Source organism: Oncorhynchus mykiss, chromosome 28, assembly GCF_013265735.2.
Source record: "Oncorhynchus mykiss isolate Arlee chromosome 28, USDA_OmykA_1.1, whole genome shotgun sequence".
Classification (NCBI taxonomy): Eukaryota; Metazoa; Chordata; class Actinopteri; order Salmoniformes; family Salmonidae; genus Oncorhynchus; species Oncorhynchus mykiss.
This window is the reverse complement of record NC_048592.1, coordinates 25814331-25837500: the sequence shown is the minus strand read 5'-3', so window position 1 is coordinate 25837500 and position 23170 is coordinate 25814331. Positions and strand designations below refer to the sequence as shown.

The 23170-nt window shown below is 44.8% G+C and overlaps 1 protein-coding gene across 3 annotated transcripts in view; it reads left to right on the top strand.

The window, feature by feature from the left end:
• LOC110508791 (ephrin type-B receptor 1) overlaps nt 1-23170 on the top strand; it is a 386951-nt gene that overhangs the window by 231768 nt on the left and 132013 nt on the right. The gene's annotated exons all lie outside the window — the stretch shown is intronic.

Sequence of the window (23170 nt, the reverse complement as noted above, 5' to 3'; positions counted from 1 at the left end):
TTATTAAATTCTCACCCTGTAGCTGCTTCCCATCTCCCAGCGTCTGTGGTTACGGAACTGTTACAGAGCCATGGAGCAACACACTTTCTAGCAACATTTACCACGTGTACAAGTGAAGCTTGGAACTGAAAGTGGTTGCCCCAGTAACTAATGCTGGGGTCAAATGAGATTTCGCTACTGATCTAAGCTTGCACTCCTTGATCTGCAGGATTGTAGGTTAGCAGTGTGTGTGTGTTTGTGTGTGTGTGTGTGTGTGTGTGTGTGTGTGTGTGTGTGTGTGTGTGTGTGTGCGTGCGTGCGTGCGTGCGTGTGCGTGAAATATAGTTTGTGTAGGTGTGTGCGGGTTTTCGTGTGTGTGGTTGTATTTGTGTGTGCTATCGTGTGTGTGTGTGTGTGTGTGTGTGTGTGTGTGCGTGCGTGCGTGCGTGAAATATAGTTTGTGAAGGTGTGTGCGGGTTTTCGTGTGTGTGGTTGTATTTGTGTGTGTATGTGTGTGTGTGTGTGTGTGCGTGTCTGTGTGTGTGTGTGTTTGTGCGACATTACCTGGGAGCATTAATGTGATAAGACATGTGCTTGGCCTGACCCCGTCCTGGTGGTACCATGCAGGCTGTAAACTGCTGTGCAGAAAAGCCTATCACTCAGTCTCTATACACACACGTGCACACACACACAGACACACACACGTACACATACATAAACTGCCCCATAACACCTTCATTCAGTGTGAAAGCAATTGGGTCTGGGACCTTGGATCAATAGCCCCAGCCAGGAGAGCCAGGGGCAGCTAGCCAGGGGGAACATCTCTGGCCCGGCCCAGCTATAATAAATTTAGACCCACCATCGATTCACTGATGGAAATACAAAGAACAGACCCACTCAACCGTACAGGTACTTTAGTGTGTGTTTGCATGTGTAAAAGGGTGAGAGAGAAACTACGGGGGGGGGGGGGGGGGGGGGGGGGGGGGGGGGGGGGCTATGTGTGTGTGTGTGTGAGTGTGGAGCAGTGTTGACCAGTGTGTGTGTGTGTGTGTGTGTGTGTGTAAAAGAGTGAGAGATAGACAACTTGTGGGGGGGGGGGGGGGCTGGCTATGTGTGTGTGTTTGTGTGTGAGTGTGTGTGTGGAGCAGTGTTGACCAGTGTGTGTGATATGTGTGATATGATTTCTTTTGGAGCCATCTGTGGTAAAGTGGGAATGGCATTTAATCTAGCACCGCTGAAACGGAGCCAAGGGAAAATCTCAAATATGTCCTAGTCGGGGGAAAAGTGTGTGCAGGTCTTCATAATATGTGTGTGTGTGATTTGTTTTTGTCAGGGTGTGTGTGGTTGTGTTTATGTGTGCTTATAAGTTTTAATGTGCACACAAGTGTATGTGTCTGCTGTTTTTCAGGATGTGTGTGTGTGTATATGTGTGTTAGGACTGTGACAGTCATGTAATTTTGGATGACGGTAATTGACCAGACAATTGACCATGGTCTCTGCAATAACTGTTAAAATACCCCCAAAATACAATAAAATAATAATATCATATTTTTGTACCACATTTTCTCTGCCATAGAAATAGAATGAATATAATGGGTGAACCATTCAAGTCAATTATGGCATAATGGGTGGACTGGCGGCCATTTCGAGTGTACCCATACAGTTGTAGGATCTTAATTCGATCATGCTTGTGTTGCTGAGCATTTTCCTGCAAAGCAGGAAATGCAAACTTGTGGTGTATTTGAGTTTTAGAAAGGCCTTTGTAATTTCCACTTGAAATTTCAGACTTAATTTGCCATAAAAAAAAAGTGTATCAACATCCTATAACAGTTTTATTTTATTATAATCCACATAATAATGAATGTCCTGTTCCTTCAGGATTATTTCCATGCTGTAGCAAACTGGATCAAATTAAGATCCCACATCTGTAGGCGCGAAGCAGGAAGTTAAAGCAGGAAGTGATTGCATCACATTACCAGGCAGCCATTGCGAGTGTACGTATGAGTTTACCAGTCAAATTGCCTGGGTTAGAGGTTCCAAGCCCATTCTATTCATTCTATTTCTATGTGTGATGCGGCTGTAAGTGGGGGGTGTTGCCTAGGCAACCGAAGACTAATTTGCTGCAACACATTGCTTGCTTTACCAAGGAGCAACAAAGTTTCATCAAGATGTTAATAGTCAATGTTACCGCACAAACGGAATCAACCACAGAATGCAATGCCGTCCCGTCTTCAGTCATTTCTTATTTTTCTGTGGTTATGATGTTGTTGTTTCTTTCATGACGGTCTTCATCCATAACCGTTGGTTACACGGTTATATGGTGTCTGTGTGTATGTCCATGCATTGATGCATTGGCCCATATGTTTGTTTGTGTTCTGTTTCTATGAAATCTAAAGTGTGAAGGTATGGTCACACTTTCTTTGGATAGTCCCATATAGACGATCTACCGACAGTCATTCTATCAACATACCACCTTATATGCTGATAAACAACTGTTTGCTGATGTTTCGGGCACATGCTGACTAGACCAGGCTCCGCATGTGTATGTTAATTTTGTCCATTCACACCAGACGCGATCAGGACCCGCAGGTTGAAATATCAAAACCAACTCTAAACCCACTATATTCATTTGGAGACAGGTCGAAACACATGAAACATTCATGCACATTTGGCTGAAATAATTGGATAACATGTATGTGTAAATGCATTTTACAATGCTCGCGCGCACAACACAGGCGGCGTGGGCCGCATGTTAGGGATAGGGTATGGGTTAAGTTTAGGGTTAGGATAAGGATTAAGGTTAGATCTAGGGTTAGGATAAGGATTAAGGTTAGATATAGGGTTAGGATAAGGATTAAGGTTAGATCTAGGGTTAGGATAAGGATTAAGGTTAGATCTAGGGTTAGGGTAAGGATTAAGGTTAGATCTAGGGTTAGGATAGGGATTAAGGTTAGATCTAGGGTTAGGATAAGGATTAAGGTTAGATATAGGGTTAGGATAAGGATTAAGGTTAGATCTAGGGTTAGGATAAGGATTAAGGTTAGATCTAGGGTTAGGATAAGGATTAAGGTTAGATCTAGGGTTAGGATAAGGATTAAGGTTAGATCTAGGGTTAGGATAAGGATTAAGGTTAGATCTAGGGTTAGGATAAGGATTAAGGTTAGATCTAGGGTTAGGATAAGGATTAAGGTTAGATCTAGGGTTAGGATAAGGATTAAGGTTAGATCTAGGGTTAGGATAGTTAGTGGAAATGTTGTTGACAGTTATTTAACAACTACTGAACATCTACAAACCATCTGGGACTATCCAGAAAAAGTGTGACCAAAGGTACAAATAGCAGTATGTTGTCGTGGAAATTCATACTGAGAGAGGCTTTGTCATTTCTTCAAACAATCGTCTTTATTTAATATTGATTCATTATTACAATAATGAGACTGTAATGCAGTCTTTAACTAATTTGTCAGCTCCAGCCAACTCTGGTGACCATACACCCACATTAGCTGCAGGGAACTAGAGTGGAGACCATAAAAACACAGACACTAGTAGAACAGAAATGTCTTACAATTAGTTAAATATGAATAGTTTAATATCAAATGAATATCAAATAGAGCATGTAAATACGTAATATTTCTATCACAATGTACATGCAAGTGTGTTTCCGTGTGTGAGTCTCACTGCATCTATACTCTATCAGTGCATGTTTCGTGTACATCCTTAACATATGTGTGTTTCTTGGTATGTGAGAGCAAACATGTTAACGTGTTCTCAGTCATATATGCATGCAGTTGTTTCTGTGTATGTAGGTGTGTGTATCCATGTGTGTGATCTGCACGTCACTGGCAGGTCAGGTCACAGTATGGTGTGTGTGTGATGGCACTGTGTGTGTGTGTAGCATGCTCATGACGGTCACTCTCAGGTCACACAGTGGGGAGCTGCTATGCTTGGGTGTGTGTAGGTGTGTGTAGGTGTGCATGTGTATAGTGTGTGTCTGACGGTCACTTTCAGGTCACAGCGCTGTGGGTGATGGCTCGCTGTGGATACTGATTGTGTGTGTGTGTGTGTGTGTGTGTGTGTGTGTGTGTGTGTGTGTGTGTGAAAAGACCAGATGGTTGGGGTGTCGGCTCAGTGCCAACTAAAGGGGAAGCACACAGATCTACATTATGGTGTGTGGATGCACCACAGAAATGACCCAGACACGTATATCTTATTCCAGTTCTTCTTCTCTACACACAGAAAGAAAACAACAAAAATGGGAAAAACTGAAACTTGGAAAAACTAAACGGAGAAAACAGAATTCGGGGAAAAACTACATGGAACTTGATTAGGCATAAAAGCCTATAGGGCCCTAAACTCACTCCGTTGACATGTTAATGATACCAAAGTTGGTGCACATTTTCTGACCCCATTTCAAAAGTTCCAGTCTTAAGATTAGATGTAAATTGTGCGTTAATGGAATGCAATTTTATTTTTCTTCCGCTGATGCCATAAGAACTCTCACATATGAAGTGTATGTGTGTGTGTGTGTATGTATGTTTACGTCATGTGTGTGTGCCTGTGTGTACTCTACAGTAGATGCCCTGTAGCGCTCCAAGCATGTGTGCTATGTCCCAGGGTATCAGTTTATCACTGGAACAACAGCAGTCTGGTCCCTGGAACAACAGCAGTCTGGTCACTAGAACAACAGCAGTCTGGTGACTGGAACAACAGCAGTCTGGTCCCTGGAACAACAGCAGTCTGGTCACTGGAACAACAGCAGTCTGGTGACTGGAACAACAGCAGTCTGGTCACTGGAACAACAGCAGTCTGGTCCCTGGAACAACAGCAGTCTGGTGACTGGAACAACAGCAGTCTGGTCACTGGAACAACAGCAGTCTGGTCACTGGAACAACAGCAGTCTGGTCACTGGAACAACAGCAGTCTGGTCACTGGAACAACAGCAGTCTGGTCACTGGAACAACAGCAGTCTGGTGACTGGAACAACAGCAGTCTGGTCACTGGAACAACAGCAGTCTGGTGACTGGAACAACAGCAGTCTGGTCACTGGAACAACAGCAGTCTGGTCCCTGGAACAACAGCAGTCTGGTCACTGGAACAACAGCAGTCTGGTGACTGGAACAACAGCAGTCTGGTCACTGGAACAACAGCAGTCTGGTCACTGGAACAACAGCAGTCTGGTCACTGGAACAACAGCAGTCTGGTGACTGGAACAACAGCAGTCTGGTCACTGGAACAACAGCAGTCTGGTCCCTGGAACAACAGCAGTCTGGTGACTGGAACAACAGCAGTCTGGTCACTGGAACAACAGCAGTCTGGTCCCTGGAACAACAGCAGTCTGGTCCCTGGAACAACAGCAGTCTGGTCACTGGAACAACAGCAGTCTGGTCACTGGAACAACAGCAGTCTGGTCACTGGAACAACAGCAGTCTGGTCACTGGAACAACAGCAGTCTGGTGACTGGAACAACAGCAGTCTGGTCCCTGGAACAACAGCAGTCTGGTCCCTGGAACAACAGCAGTCTGGTGACTGGAACAACAGCAGTCTGGTCACTGGAACAACAGCAGTCTGGTCCCTGGAACAACAGCAGTCTGGTCACTGGAACAACAGCAGTCTGGTGACTGGAACAACAGCAGTCTGGTCACTGGAACAACAGCAGTCTGGTCACTGGAACAACAGCAGTCTGGTCACTGGAACAACAGCAGTCCGGTCACTGGAACAACAGCAGTCTGGTCACTGGAACAACAGCAGTCTGGTCACTGGAACAACAGCAGTCTGGTCACTAGAACAACAGCAGTCTGGTCACTGGAACAACAGCAGTCTGGTCACTGGAACAACAGCAGTCTGGTCACTGGAACAACAGCAGTCTGGTCACTGGAACAACAGCAGTCTGGTCACTGGAACAACAGCAGTCTGGTCCCTGGAACAACAGCAGTCTGGTGACTGGAACAACAGCAGTCTGGTCACTGGAACAACAGCAGTCTGGTCACTGGAACAACAGCAGTCTGGTCACTGGAACAACAGCAGTCTGGTGACTGGAACAACAGCAGTCTGGTCACTGGAACAACAGCAGTCTGGTGACTGGAACAACAGCAGTCTGGTCACTGGAACAACAGCAGTCTGGTCACTGGAACAACAGCAGTCTGGTGACTGGAACAACAGCAGTCTGGTCACTGGAACAACAGCAGTCTGGTGACTGGAACAACAGCAGTCTGGTCCCTGGAACAACAGCAGTCTGGTCACTGGAACAACAGCAGTCTGGTGACTGGAACAACAGCAGTCTGGTCCCTGGAACAACAGCAGTCTGGTCACTGGAACAACAGCAGTCTGGTCCCTGGAACAACAGCAGTCTGGTCACTGGAACAACAGCAGTCTGGTGACTGGAACAACAGCAGTCTGGTCCCTGGAACAACAGCAGTCTGGTCACTGGAACAACAGCAGTCTGGTCACTGGAACAACAGCAGTCTGGTCACTGGAACAACAGCAGTCTGGTCACTGGAACAACAGCAGTCTGGTGACTGGAACAACAGCAGTCTGGTCACTGGAACATCAGCAGTCTGGTCACTGGAACAACAGCAGTCTGGTCACTGGAACAACAGCAGTCTGGTCCCTGGAACAACAGCAGTCTGGTCACTGGAACAACAGCAGTCTGGTCACTGGAACAACAGCAGTCTGGTCACTGGAACAACAGCAGTCTGGTCACTGGAACAACAGCAGTCTGGTCACTGGAACAACAGCAGTCTGGTGACTGGAACAACAGCAGTCTGGTCACTGGAACAACAGCAGTCTGGTGACTGGAACAACAGCAGTCTGGTCACTGGAACAACAGCAGTCTGGTGACTGGAACAACAGCAGTCTGGTCACTGGAACAACAGCAGTCTGGTCACTGGAACAACAGCAGTCTGGTCACTGGAACAACAGCAGTCTGGTCACTGGAACAACAGCAGTCTGGTCACTGGAACAACAGCAGTCTGGTGACTGGAACAACAGCAGTCTGGTCACTGGAACATCAGCAGTCTGGTCACTGGAACAACAGCAGTCTGGTCACTGGAACAACAGCAGTCTGGTCCCTGGAACAACAGCAGTCTGGTCACTGGAACAACAGCAGTCTGGTCACTGGAACAACAGCAGTCTGGTCACTGGAACAACAGCAGTCTGGTCACTGGAACAACAGCAGTCTGGTCACTGGAACAACAGCAGTCTGGTGACTGGAACAACAGCAGTCTGGTCACTGGAACAACAGCAGTCTGGTGACTGGAACAACAGCAGTCTGGTCACTGGAACAACAGCAGTCTGGTGACTGGAACAACAGCAGTCTGGTCACTGGAACAACAGCAGTCTGGTCACTGGAACAACAGCAGTCTGGTCACTGGAACAACAGCAGTCTGGTGACTGGAACAACAGCAGTCTGGTCACTGGAACAACAGCAGTCTGGTCACTGGAACAACAGCAGTCTGGTGACTGGAACAACAGCCATGGGCAGAAAGACTGTTGTCTCTCCGTGTCACAAGAATGAATGTAAAACCATGAAGAATGCGCAGTCTACTACAAAGATTCATTCATCAGCTTCTAATACATTCAACCCAACCTCCAGGGTTAGAGGCCCTCCCTCTCACGCATAAACACAGTTATGATTTCATGCACACACTTATACACACTCCCATACTTACACAAACATACTTGTATGCATTCCCTCTCAAATTTGAGCACATACAAAAACACACGCTAACATAACACAAACTCATACATGCAAATACACATTCAAAAAGTCGTTAACTGCTCTGTGCCCGAGCCTATTAAAAACTGTTATTCTTAAGGCACAGATAGTGTTAATTAGTCTGTTTTGGCAACTTTACCCCCAGGAGAACCAAGTCACTGTGAAGAACTTCGGACCCTGTCCATCTGGTAGTGTACACACAGTCCATTGAGCCACATTTGGGATTTATATATTGACTTTTTCTGGGTTGTCTGTTTTGGCTCTGTTGGGTGGGCCCAGTTTTAATCCGCTCCTGGCCCAAGTCTGGCTTTCAGCAAAGTGTACAATGTCACAGGGGCTGGTCTGTGTTCTTGTCTCTCTTTGTCTCTCTCTCTCTCTTTGTATTTCTAGCTCTCTAACACACGCACACACACCACATATGGTCTGTTTCAAAGCTCTGCCTCGGGCACATTGATTAAACCTAGCCAATAAAGGTCAGGGCTGTCATAGCGGAGACAGGAGGCAGGTGGGCCTGAGTGTGTTGGTGTGGGGAGAAGAACCAAAGCCTGATCATTGTTTCCAAGCCTGGTCAACCACGCTGACTCAAACTATGGAGAGAGCAGAGGTTTAGATGGATGACCAGGTTTCAATCTGATTCTGCTTTCTCGGCTTTGCACCATTTATAGGTGTTTTCCAAATGAGCCGACATAAGCAGCGTTTATGGTGAATGTGGTCTTCACGAACACGGGAACGTTGCCTTGAAAAGGTGCACAAAGCACGATCAGAATCCCAGCCTGAATGTGATTTGGATCAGGCTTTGTTGTAGGCCTAGAGATTTACTGATGATGAGATAGGTGACCTCCACTAGTAGAGGTCAGATGGATGCATCTCTCCATTAGCCTTTGCAGAGTAGAAACAGTAAATTAGTGATGTGATGTGATGTGTGATGTTCTACAGCTGGTTACCATGCTGCAGTCCCCATCCAGGCTCTACGCTGATATAAGCAAAGCAGCCGCTCAGATAACATCCATGGGCAGGCTAATGCAGAAAACACACACACACACATACCGTATACTGTACTGTACTACAAAAAGCCAGCATTACCTCTTCCTCCTAACTCTCTCAAAGAAGTAAACAGGCGAAGCCAGCAAAAGCCTCCAACCAGAAACAGTCACTTCTGATTCCTCCCAATGTAACACTGCCTTTGTAATAAGCACAGACATCCCTAAGCAGACAGACAGTGAGTAGACCAGGAGCGCCTGTTCAATTTAAACAGGACGGATGCAGATTTATCTGCGACAGCATTTATTATTTTTGCGTGTTAGATTCCCCCATTGCTGTTTGACAGGCTTGGAAATGCTAGTACAGCCGTCACTTAGCATTCAATGAGCAACGACTGACTGCTGTTCAAAAACACAATCTGGCTGGGACACTGCTGCTGCAGAGGATGCAAAGAGGAGAGAGGATCTCTGAGCTTGTACGTTTCTCTCCAACTCTAGCTCTCTCTCTCGTTCTCTCTCTCTCGCTTTATATCTCTCCCTCTCTCCCTCTCTTTATATCTCACTATTTTGCTCTGAGCTTCTCCCCCTCTCTCTCTCCACCTCCCTCTCTCTTCTATGCCCTTTCTACTCTCTCTCTCTCTCTCTCTCTCTCTCTCTCTCTCTCTCTCTCTCTCTCTCTCTCTCTCTCTCTCTCTCTCTCTCTCTCTCTCTCTCTCTCTCTCTCTCTCTCTTCCTTTGTGTGTTTGTGGGTTAGTGTTAGTTGGTTCAGTTTGGTGGTTTTGTCCCTTATAGTTACGATTCGGGGATGGTTAGCTGATCCTAGATCTGTGCATAAGTGTGACGCATCCATCACCCTGCTGTATGAAGCTGCCCCTACACACTGATCTAAGATTTGACATGGTTAGGATTTGGGGGTAAGCTGTCTGTGTCTACCCCTATGACTCAGCCTATGTAAGCTCTTTGAAGAAGGCCGTAACATCAAAGCTGAGTCATGATCTGAATGCTAGACAATGTCATCAATTAAATCATCATTGATGCCATCAATCGTGTCATTGCTGTCTCCCTGACAGACTGATGATGCCATGGCTGTTCTACTGTGAGGGCAGGTGAGGTCATAGGTGACTCACTCCAGGAGGTAGTCGTTAAAGATCGTCCCTATGGAGACTCCCTGAGTGACATCTGATGTTAAGAGTGGCGGAGAGTGAATGTTTTCTGATACGGAGACTTGAGTCTACTACAGCCTCAGTACTGGCTGTCCCCTGCAAGTTAGACATGTCAAACGACCAGATTTTTTTTTTTTTCGTCTCTTCTACTTTTCCCCCATTTACCCTTGACTCCATGTGTGAAAATGTCACAGAGCCCCAGAGATGGGTAGGAGATGTGACACATCCCGTGACACCTCCGCCTGATTTAAAAAATAGAGAAAATGTCCACTCACTGTTTTCCTGCTCCCAGATGTGATTTTTGATGAAGCTTAGCCTAGTCATAGTTCAATGTTTCAACCAGGAAGAAACTGTACTTAGAGCATCCAGGTATAATGCATTATGATGCATACATTACAATATCTGACACGGGAATGTTTACCAAATATCACATTAAGGAACAGCAAACAGTGAGCGGTCATTGACCGTCTTCCTAGAGATATCTATCCAGCTCAGGTGGATTACGATTCATCCGGTATGAGCTTGTCATCTAACCGATAAGGACACCACCGTGACACTGGCCTGTACTCTGTAAGCTAATTCTGTTTACTGCATTATTCAACACCAAAAGTCTTTGTGCTTTGTTTATTCAAAGCATTTCAAAACCAAGAGGTTTCCTTTGATCGTAGAGAGGAGCCTACTTGAATGTACATGACGAGTAGGTTTCTCACAGCACTTACCCAATCATTTCCGTATTTCCTTTGTTGCTGTGTGTGTCTCTGACTTGGCGTAGTCTGACTGACACGTTTGCTTACAGTGCTCTAAGTGACAGGCTACATGCACTTCTTTCAGTAGGCTAACACAGGAAGCAGCTTCTTATGAAGTGTTATAATGCCCCATAAACATGTTCCCTGAACGAGGTGATTTATCATTGAATCACTCATTATATTGATTCATCAGGTTAAAATGCTCTTTATTAAAAGGATCAGCAGTGGAAATAAAGGCCGGAGCGTCGTAATGTCTGAAACATCATTGTTCAAGAGACGTGTAGTGGGGTAGCTGGGGAAAGAGTGGACATCTTTAGCTAACTGCTAATGATTAATTGATCGGCCCATGAAGTTAATGAGCTGAAGCCTTTTTAAAAGAGAAAAGTGCAGAGACAGACGAGGAGAAGAGGAGTAAGGACATAATGGCCTCTTGAAGAAGAAGGGAGGAGAAGAATGAGCGGAGGAGAGGAAAAGCTTTTTTCTCTGAACATGCAGTGTATTTAATCCCCTCACATTATGAAATCTAAAAGTATTATGGGTAATTGACATGGTCTGTACATGACTGTACTGTTTCTTTTAATCTTAGTGTATTGTATCAAGTATTTGTCATGTCTATATATACACTATCAAATCAAATCCAAATCAAATCAAATTGTATTGGTCACATACACATGGTTAGCAGATGTTATTGGTCACATACACATGGTTAGCAGATGTTAATGCGAGTGTAGAGAAATGAGTGTGCTTCTAGTTCTGACAGTGCAGTAATATCTATCAAGTAATCGAACAATTCCCCAAAAACGGCCTAATACACACAAATCTAACGAGGTGAATGAGAATATGTACATATAAATATATGGATGAGCGATGGCCGAGCGGCATAGGCAAGGTTCAATAGATACCGTATATACATGTGATGTATATGTAAGATATGTAAACATTATTAAGATGGCATTATTTAAATGTGATGATCCATTTATTAAAGTGGCCAGTGATTGGGTCTCTGAGTTAGTAATTGCTGTTTAGCAGTCTGATGGCCTTGAGATAGAAGCTGTTTTTCAGTCTCTCGGCTTTGATGCACCTGTACTGACTTCGCCTTCCGGATGGTAGCAGTGTGAACAGGCAGTGGCTCGGGTGGTTGTTGTACCATGGAGGGCAGGTAGTTAGCCCCCGGTGATGCGTTGTGCAGACCGCACTACCCTCTGGAGAGCCTTGTGGTTGAGGGCGGTGCAGTTGCAATACGAGGCTGTGATACAGCCCGACAGGATGCTCGCGATTGTGCATCTGTAAAAGTTTGTCAGGGTTTTGCGTGACAAGCCAAATTTCTTCAGCCTGCTGTGGTTGAAGAGGTGCTGTTGCGCCTTCTTCACCACACTGTCTGTGTGGGTGGACCATTTCAGTTTGTCTGTGATGTGTACGCTGAGGAACTTAAAACTTTCACCTTCTCCACTGCTGTCCCTTTGATGTGGATAGGGAGGTGCACCCTCTGCTGTTTCCTGAAGTCCACGATCATCTCCTTTGTTTTAGTTGACGTTGTGTGAGAGGTTGTTTTCCTGACACCACCCTCCGAGTGCCCTCACCTCCTTCCTGTAGGCTGTCTAGTTGTTGTTGGTAATCAGGCCCACTACTGTTGTATCGTCTGCAAACTTGATGATTGAGTTGGAGGCGTGTGACCACGCAGTCGTGGGTGAACATGGAGTACAGGAGGTGGCTGAGCACGCACCCTTTTGGGGCCCCAGTGTTGAGGGTCAGCGAGGTGGAGATGTTGTGTCCTACCTTCATCACCTGGGGGCGACCCATCACAAAAGTCCAGGACCCAAATGCACAGGGCGTGGTTGAGACCCAGGGCCTCCAGCTTGATGATGAGCTTGGAGGGTACTATGGTGTTGAATGCTGAACCGTCGTCAATGAACAGCATTCTTACATAGGTATTCCTCTTGTCCAGATGGGATAGGGCAGTGTGCAGTGTGATGGCGATTGCATCGTCTGTGGACCTGTTGGGGCGGTATGCAAACTGAAGTGGGTCTAGGGTGGCCAGTAAGGTGGAGGTGATATGATCCTTGACTAGTCTTTCAAAGCACTTCATGATGACAGAAGTGAGTGCTACTGGGCTATAGTCATTTAGTTCAGTTTTCTTTGCCTTCTTGGGTACAGGAACAATGGTGGCCATCTTGAAGCATGTGGGAACAGCAGACTGGGATAGGGATTGATTGAATATATCTGTAAACACACCAGCCAGCTGGTCTGCGCATGCTCTGAGGACACGGCTAAGGATGTTGTCTGGGCCGTCAGCCTTGCGAGGGTTAACATATTTAAATGTTTTACTCACGTCGGCCACGGAGAAGGAGCGGGAGGGATCGCAGTCCTTGTTAGCGGGCCACGACGGTAGCACTGTATTATCCTCAAAGGGGCAAAGAAGGTGTTTAGTTTGTCTGGAAGCGTGACGTCGGTGTCCGTGACGGGCTTGGTTTTCTTTTTGCAGTCCGTGATTTCCTGTAGACTCTGCCACCAACGTCTCATGTCTGAGCCGTTGAATTGCGACTCCACTTTGTCCCTGTACCGGCATTTCACTTGTTTGATTGCCTTGCGGAGGGAATAACTACACTGTTTATATTCAGCCATATTCTCTGACCTCTTTCCATGTTTAAATGTGGTGGTTTGCACTTTCAGTATGGTGATTGGAGTGGAGAGGAGAGGGGAGAGAAGAGTGGAGAGGAGGTGGAGAGGAGGGGAGAGGAAGCGAGATGAGAGGAGGGGAGGATGGGAGAAGAGAAGTGAGGAGGGAGATGAGATGAATTTCAAAGAATCACATTCACAGGCAAAGTTGGCGGAGAGTGTTAGGGCCGTACTGTGGAACAGAGGCAGAAGTTTAATGTGCCTTTAAAATAGGAATGCGGGGATTATATCTGCCTTCTATTGATCTTGGCCATCTGTGAGTGCAGATGGATGGGAGATTCAGAGTTTATTAGTAGAGTGTTATTAAAGACACTGTGCCAATGAAACCCTTGATCCACAGGAAACATACTGTATGACCGCCTCTTCTCTTCGTTTCTCTTTTCTTGTTTTATGTTCTCTTTCCACTCTTCTCTTCTCTTCTCTTCTCCTCTACTCTTGGCAGTAAGCACTAGAAGGAAAAGGAGCCAGGTGAGTTCTTAGCTTGGGTCTGATTACACTGTAGATTGTAGAGAGAGGCAGCGAGCACATGTTACTGCTTGCTGAGTAGTGATATGTTAGCAGGGGGGCTTCTCTCTCTGCCTCTCTACCTCTTTGCCATAGCTGGAGCGGCATCGCACGCTGCTGGAATACCAATGAATAACGATACTGCTACGGTCCACTCTCCTTTGGCCCTCTCTCTATATCTGAACGCTATACTTACAGGCTTGGCACAAGGCCCCATCTTCCTGGAAATAAAATGGATCCGGTCATGTGTGCCAGACGTGATATGACCGTGCCAAGTGCCAAGGCTCTCTGGTTATATGGGGGAGCTGGAGTTAAAAGCTGATATGGGTCCCTTGATGTTGTGTACACACACACTGTGTGGGTCCCCACACTAGCATGCACGAATGAACAAACACACACTTGCACTCACACACACACACAAACCCTTTTCGCCCTGCTGGTAGACCAGATTTCCCTGTAGCCGGCACGTCTGTCATTGGCCGGGCCATTCAAATAGGAGCCGAGCTGCCGGTACGGGCCAGAGAAACACCGGCTGTGGCGTTGCCATGGTGACAGCCTGCCCGTTGGGCGTGGGCTTTGCCATAGTGTGTGTATGCGTGTCAGTGAGCATGCTCCTACACACACACCTGCTCTCCCTTCTCCTCTACCCTAATGTATATTTAAACGAAAAGGACAATCCTTATCGACTATCTGTTAACATCGTATTAGCTGTGTTGATTACCTGTGATTGTTCTGCCGTGTTGTAATACACACTAATGAGCAACAGAATTCACACAGTAATGTTATTTTGTGTCCATAAAGCTGTGGATTTTCTCCCCTAGCTGCTGGCGTGCGCTCTATTGAATACAGCCAGCCATGGCATGACACACAGAGAGGCAGACTGCCGGCAGTAGCCGCGTAGAACTCCAACTACCCAACTATCTCCCTGCTTTTTCTGTCTAATCTCTCTCAACATCTGTCTCTTCTTCAGATTGGAATGTACTGTGTTTGATGTAGGGAACTGATAATGGGGTTTGCGAAGAGGGCTGATATTGGGCTTCTGATATGTTGGGTTGGAGGTTGTATTGGGTTGCTGAGTGTTATGTGGATATTGTATATTTTTGGTGCAGACATTTGGGATATAGGGCTCTATTGGGTTGGAAAGTTGTGTGTTTGGTGCAAAGTGGAGAGTGCAGAGTCAACACCCTTACACAGACAGAATGGACATGATTAATGATCAGTCCAGTGGGCTTTTCAGGGGAGGAACTCTTCAACTCTTCAGCAGAGAGCTATGGGGAGCGGACTAGGGGTGTTCCAGCCCAGAGTCCTTCAATCCTTCCTTTACTCCTTCAGAAAACGCCCCCAGTCTCAACCCTTCAGCTCTCCATTATTTGATTCCTTCCTAAATGTTCTCTGTCCAGTGAGAGATTGGCAGGTGCTGACAGAGTGGGGCAGAGGTCCAGTAGACACACCCCTACCCAGAGGACCCTCATTCTCCATAGGACCCCGCAATTTATGTCATGATGTCATCACCGTGACTTTTAAACTATCAATTCCCACAAAAAAAAGTTGCTCTGACTCCGAGGATGTGTGGTGTTTCTGTTGTGCTAGTGATGAAAAGATTATATTTCAAAGCCACTTTCTGCTTTGAGCAATAGCATTGTCCTTCTTTACAGTTAATTCCCTTTGAAGTTCTTCAGAAAATGATAAACACCTGGTTTTAAAAAATAAAAAGCTCATTACTTGCCTTCCTGATTCACAAATGAACAATGGCAGAGAGGAGAGTGAATACAAATGAGCTCCGCTCTTGATTGACTTGACCTTTTGGTATTTTGCTGTTTCCACCACATGTTGTCATCGTCTTTGGCAAAACATATTAATTTAGCTTACTCAACTTCAAAGTCTTGTAGGCTGACCACGCCGCTCGCGCGCGTCAACGAGCGTCAGTGGTGCCAAGGGCTAAAATAGAACTTTCTATTTCTGACGCAGATCGCGCTGCAAGTTCTGCCTCTCCCATCTCCTCATTGGTTTATAGAAGCAGGTACCACACGCCATCTCCTCATTGGTTATACCCATGTGAGTGATTGAAAGATGAACTGTTGCTGGTCGTCGTGGTAATACTATGAGTGTAGATGCCAATCACCATATAAGTTCAACGATGAAAAAGCCTGGAAGGAGGAGAGATGACTAGAAACGATTCGGTTGACCGTTTTATGTGTGGATTAATTGTCGGAGTAGAGGAACTTGTGCATTTCAGGTAAAATAACAACTCAATGTTTATATCCTAGGACAAATTAGCTAGCAACAGCAAGCTAGCTAAATAGGACAAATTAGCTAGCAAGTGCAAGCTAACTAGCTAAATTGCCATAAATGTTTAATGCTTTTCGACCTGTCCCCAAATAATGTCATTGGTTCAGAGTTTGTTTTGATATTTTAACCTGCGTATCGTGATGGCATTTGGTGTGGGGGGACAAAATAAATGTATGCACGAAGGCGCACGATGGCGCACGCGCACAGCCGGTTTGGTGTCACACACACACACACACACGTGCGCACACACACACACACACACACACACACACACACACACACACACACACACACACACACACACACAGACATACACACACACACACACACACACACATTCACCACCTAGACACACACACACACACCCTCTTCCCCAGGGTCTTACGTGTGTGTGTCTCCGTGTATCTGTATGTATGTGTGTGTGTGTGTGTGTGTGTGTGTGCATGATTCTATACACTAAGCTTCATCCCATGTGATAGATGGGGTGTGGGGTTAAAGGTTAAGGGTGTGTTTGGGGTGATAACAGTTACTCTTAAGGGTCATTAAATATGACCTCTCCTTCTGACCTTCTCTGAATGTCAATCTGTCTCTGTCTACTGGCCAATATTGAGAAGTGATGGCTCTTACCTAAGTCCAGGGAAACTCTGGGGCCTAGTTGTAACTTGTAACTAGGACAACAACAAACAAAAAACTGTAACCCCTAACACTAACTGTATCCCCTAACACTAACTGTAACCCTAACCCTAACTATAACCCTAACTGTAACCCTAAGCCTAACTGTAACCCCTAACACTAATTGTAACCCCTAACACTAACTATAACCCCTAACACTAACTGTAACCCTAAACCTAACTATAACCCCTAACACTAACTGTAACCCCTAACACTAACTGTAACCCCTAACACTAACTGTAACCCCTAACACTAACTGTAACCCTAAACCTAACTATAACCCCTAACACTAACTATAACCCCTAACACTAACTGTAACCCCTAACACTAACTGTAACCCGTAACACTAATTGTAACCCCTAACCCTAACTATAACCCCTAACACTAACTGTAACCCCTAACCCTAACTATAACCCCTAACACTAACTGTAACCCCTAACACTAACTGTAACCCCTAACACTAACTGTAACCCCTAACACTAACTATAACCCCTAACCCTAACTATAACCCCTAACCCTAACTGTAACCCTAACCCTAACTGTAACCCCTAACACTAATTGTAACCCCTAACACTAACTGTAACCCCTAACACGAATTGTAACCCTAAACCTAACTGTAACCCTAAACCTAACTATAACCCCTAACACTAACTGTAACCCTAAACCTAACTATAACCCCTAACACTAACTATAACCCCTAACACTAACTGTAACCCGAACTGTAACCCTAACACTAACTATAACCCCTAACACTAACTATAACCCCTAACACTAATTGTAACCCCTAACACTAACTGTAACCCCTAACACTAACTATAACCCCTAACACTAACTGTAACCCTAAACCTAACTATAACCCTAACCCTAATTGTAACCCTAAACCTAACTGTAACCCCTAACACTAACTGTAACCCCTAAACCTAACTGTAACCCTAAACCTAATTGTAACCCCTAACACTAACTGTAACCCTAAACCTAACTATAACCCCTAACACTAACTGTAACCCCTAACACTAACTATAACCCCTAACACTAACTGTAACTCCTAACACTAACTGTAACCCTAACCCTAACTATAACCCCTAACCCTAACTATAACCCCTAACCCTAACTGTAACCCTAACCCAAACTATAACCCCTAACACTAACTGTAACCCTAAACCTAACTATAACCCCTAACACTAACTGTAACCCCTAACACTAACTGTAACCCCTAACACTAACTGTAACCCCTAACACTAACTGTAACCCTAAACCTAACTATAACCCCTAACACTAACTATAACCCCTAACACTAACTGTAACCCCTAACACTAACTGTAACCCGTAACACTAATTGTAACCCCTAACCCTAACTATAACCCCTAACACTAACTGTAACCCCTAACCCTAACTATAACCCCTAACACTAACTGTAACCCCTAACACTAACTGTAACCCCTAACACTAACTGTAACCCCTAACACTAACTATAACCCCTAACCCTAACTATAACCCCTAACCCTAACTGTAACCCTAACCCTAACTGTAACCCCTAACACTAATTGTAACCCCTAACACTAACTGTAACCCCTAACACGAATTGTAACCCTAAACCTAACTGTAACCCTAAACCTAACTATAACCCCTAACACTAACTGTAACCCTAAACCTAACTATAACCCCTAACACTAACTATAACCCCTAACACTAACTGTAACCCTAACTGTAACCCTAACACTAACTATAACCCCTAACACTAACTATAACCCCTAACACTAATTGTAACCCCTAACACTAACTGTAACCCCTAACACTAACTATAACCCCTAACACTAACTGTAACCCTAAACCTAACTATAACCCTAACCCTAATTGTAACCCTAAACCTAACTGTAACCCCTAACACTAACTGTAACCCCTAAACCTAACTGTAACCCTAAACCTAATTGTAACCCCTAACACTAACTGTAACCCTAAACCTAACTATAACCCCTAACACTAACTGTAACCCCTAACACTAACTATAACCCCTAACACTAACTGTAACTCCTAACACTAACTGTAACCCTAACCCTAACTATAACCCCTAACCCTAACTATAACCCCTAACCCTAACTGTAACCCTAACCCAAACTATAACCCCTAACACTAATTGTAACCCTAAACCTAACTGTAACCCTAAATCTAACTATAACCCCTAACACTAACTATAACCCCTAACACTAACTGTAACCCCTAACACTAACTATAACCCCTAACACTAATTGTAACCCCTAACCCTAATTGTAACCCTAAACCTAACTGTAACCCCTAACACTAACTGTAACCCTAAACCTAACTATAACCCCTAACACTAACTGTAACCCCTAACCCTAACTGTAACCCTAAACCTAACTGTAACCCCTAACCCTAATTGTAACCCTAAACCTAACTATAACCCCTAACCCTAATTGTAACCCTAAACCTAACTGTAACCCCTAACACTAACTGTAACCCCTAAACCTAACTGTAACCCTAAACCTAATTGTAACCCCTAACACTAACTGTAACCCTAAACCTAACTATAACCCCTAACACTAATTGTAACCCCTAACACTAACTGTAACCCCTAACACTAACTATAACCCCTAACACTAACTGTAACCCCTAACACTAACTGTAACCCCTAACCCTGATTGTAACCCTAACCCTAATTGTAACCCCTAACACTAACTGTAACCCCTAACACTAATTGTAACCCTAACCCTAATTGTAACCCCTAACGCTAACTGTAACCCCTAACCATAATTGTAACCCCTAACTGTAACCCCTAACCCTAACTGTAACCCCTAACCCTAATTCTAACCCTAAACCTAACTGTAACCCCTAACCCTAACTGTAACCCCTAACACTAATTGTAACCCCTAACCCTAACTGTAACCCCTAACTCTAATTGTAACCCCTAACACTAATTGTAACCCTAACACTAACTGTAACCCCTAGCACTAACTGTAACCCCTAACACTAACTGTAACCCCTAACACTAATTGTAACCCTAACTGTAACCCCTAACCCTAATTGTAACCCTAAACCTAACTGTAACCCCTAACACTAACTGTAACCCTAAACCTAACTATAACCCCTAACACTAACTGTAACCCCTAACCCTAATTGTAACCCTAAACCTAACTATAACCCCTAACCCTAATTGTAACCCTAAACCTAACTATAACCCCTAACCCTAATTGTAACCCTAAACCTAACTGTAACCCCTAACACTAACTGTAACCCCTAAACCTAACTGTAACCCTAAACCTAATTGTAACCCCTAACACTAACTGTAACCCTAAACCTAACTATAACCCCTAACACTAACTGTAACCCCTAACACTAACTGTAACCCCTAACCCTAATTGTAACCCTAACCCTAATTGTAACCCCTAACACTAACTGTAACCCCTAACACTAATTGTAACCCTAACCCTAATTGTAACCCCTAACGCTAACTGTAACCCCTAACCCTAATTGTAACCCCTAACTGTAACCCCTAACCCTAACTGTAACCCCTAACCCTAATTCTAACCCTAAACCTAACTGTAACCCCTAACCCTAATTGTAACCCCTAACACTAATTGTAACCCCTAACCCTAACTGTAACCCCTAACTCTAATTGTAACCCCTAACACTAATTGTAACCCTAACACTAACTGTAACCCCTAACACTAACTGTAACCCCTAACACTAACTGTAACCCCTAACACTAATTGTAACCCTAACTGTAACCCCTAACACTAATTGTAACCCTAAACCTAACCCCTAACACTAACTGTAACCCTAAACCTAACCCCTAACACTAATTGTAACCCTAAACCTAACCCCTAACACTAACTGTAACCCTAAACCTAACCCCTAACACTAATTGTAACCCTAAACCTAACCCCTAACACTAACTGTAACCCTAAACCTAACCCCTAACACTAATTGTAACCCTAACTGTAACCCCTAACACTAATTGTAACCCTAAACCTAACCCCTAACACTAACTGTAACCCTAACTGTAACCCCTAACACTAATTGTAACCCTAAACCTAACCCCTAACACTAACTGTAACCCTAACTGTAACCCCTAACACTAATTGTAACCCTAAACCTAACCCCTAACACTAACTGTAACCCTAAACCTAACCCCTAACACTAATTGTAACCCTAACTGTAACCCCTAACACTAATTGTAACCATAAACCTAACCCCTAACACTAACTGTAACCCTAAACCTAACCCCTAACACTAATTGTAACCCTAACTGTAACCCATAACACAAATTGTAACCCTAAACCTAACCCCTAACACTAATTGTAACCCTAAACCTAACCCCTAACACTAATTGTAACCCTAACTGTAACCCCTAACACTAATTGTAACCCTAAACCTAACCCCTAAGCCTGAAATAGCATTTTCCCTTGTGGGGACCAGCAAAATGTCTCCACTTGTTTCACTATCCTTGTAAAGATATTTGGTACCCACAAGGATTGTAAAACCAAGCAAAGCTCTTAGAGACTTAAATTTGCTAAAATGTCTAAAGACATGTTTTCACTTTGTCATTATAGTGTATTGTGTGTAGATGGGTGAGAAAAAAAACAGTCTGTAACACAGCAACATGTAAAATAAGTATGAATACTTTGTCAAGGCCCTGTATAGTTTGATCTGGTGTAGTTGTGTTCTTCTGCCAGGTTATTGCTGGCAAGTTGTTGGGACCGAGCTACTCCTTCATTAAATCAATTAGATTCAGACTTGTTCTCAGTCTAGCCATGTGTCATGATAAAAGGAACTATAGCGCTTCAATTCATTTATTGGTTTTGTGGTGTAGACACAGACAGATCAAGGTGGAACTGTGCTCTCTGCTGGTGAATGAGACAGTATAAGACATCTGCTCTGGTCACCACGCTGACTGTGACATCAGGCCACGTGCCTGTCCGATAGTCATCAGTGGTCAGTGAACCACTATGTCAACCCTCTGACTTAAGCACCTCTGTCTGTCAGAGAGAGAGAGAGAGAGAGAGAGAGAGAGAGAGAGAGAGAGAGAGGGAGAGACAGAGGTGAAAGAGAGGGATAGAGGCAGAGCAAGCTGATGTCTATGATAACACCATTCGGTTCAAAGGTTCAGACAGGCCAAAGTGGGAGAAGAGAGAGAGAAGATGGAACAAGACAGAAAAAAGTGAGAAGAGAAGCATGCAGACAGAAGGAAAAGAGAGTGAGTCAAGGTCAGAAGGAGGGGAGGAATGCGAGACAAAGTAAGACAGATATACAGATGTGTTGCAAAAGACAGGGACTCAAAAGAGGCCACTTAAAACAGGATAATTGTGTTTTCAGTTCAGTGCTGGGATCCCCCCTCACTGGTGAGACTAATTACCGGTTGATCTAATGCTTTATCTCCATGTGTTCCTGAAAACCCACACCCTCGACAAGTGATGCATCTCTACGCCCCACTCCTCTACTGCTTTATCCCAGCACTGACTGCACTGTGGGTTGTCCTTTTGAAGAACACCCGTCATCCTCCAACCCAAATATTAATGAATCAGTGAGGAGTGTGGGCCGCTTGCCAATCGCTGTGAGGCGGACCCAACCAACCAAGGCAGTCAGCTGACACAGTCAGCCCTCTGCTGCTCCACTGTGAGGTTTAGAACGAGGCCTCTGAGGTTTTTGCATCATTGCCTTTCATTTATTTTTTTCAGCTTATTTTTTTCACATTATTACTCTCTTGCTCTGCTTTTCATAACTCTCTCCATATTCCTCTCTCTCTCTCTCTCTCGCTCTCTCTCTCTTTGTCTCTCTCTCTCTCTCTCTTTGTCTCTCTCTTTGTCTCTCTCTCTTTGTCTCTCTCTCTCTGTCTCTCTTTCTCTCTGACAGCCCTGTGTAGCAGAGCAGCTAGTGGTTAATTATTGGCTTTAATGTGGTAGCTAGCTTCATACACATAATATGCAAGGTAGAGAAAGGCTCAGCTCCATCGCAGAGCAGAGTGAAGCAGACAGAGGCGGTCTTTTGCTTTCATTATGTGTGTGTGTGTGTGTGTGTGCTGACCCCATCATCTTGGCAGGTAGACCAGGAAGAGAATTGAATTAATCCACGTCCCATTGAACAGACGGCAGACAATTGGCATAAAATGTGGAAGTAGAATCTCATTTAACAGGGACAGTGCTGCCTGTGTGTGTGTGTGTGTGTGTGTGTGTGTGTGTACGTGCGTGCGTGTGCGTGTGTGCGTGTCTGTTCATGTATGTGTGTTATCCACTCGGGATCCCGAGGGCGCGGCGGTCTAAGGCACTGCATCTCAGTGCAAGAGGCGTCACTACAGTCCCTGATTCGAATCCAGGCTGTATCACATCCGCCTGTGATTGGAAGTCCCATAGGGCGGTACACAATTTGCCCAGCATTGTCCGGGTTTGGTCGAAGTAGGCTGTCATTGTAAATAAGAACGTGTCCTTAGCTGACTTG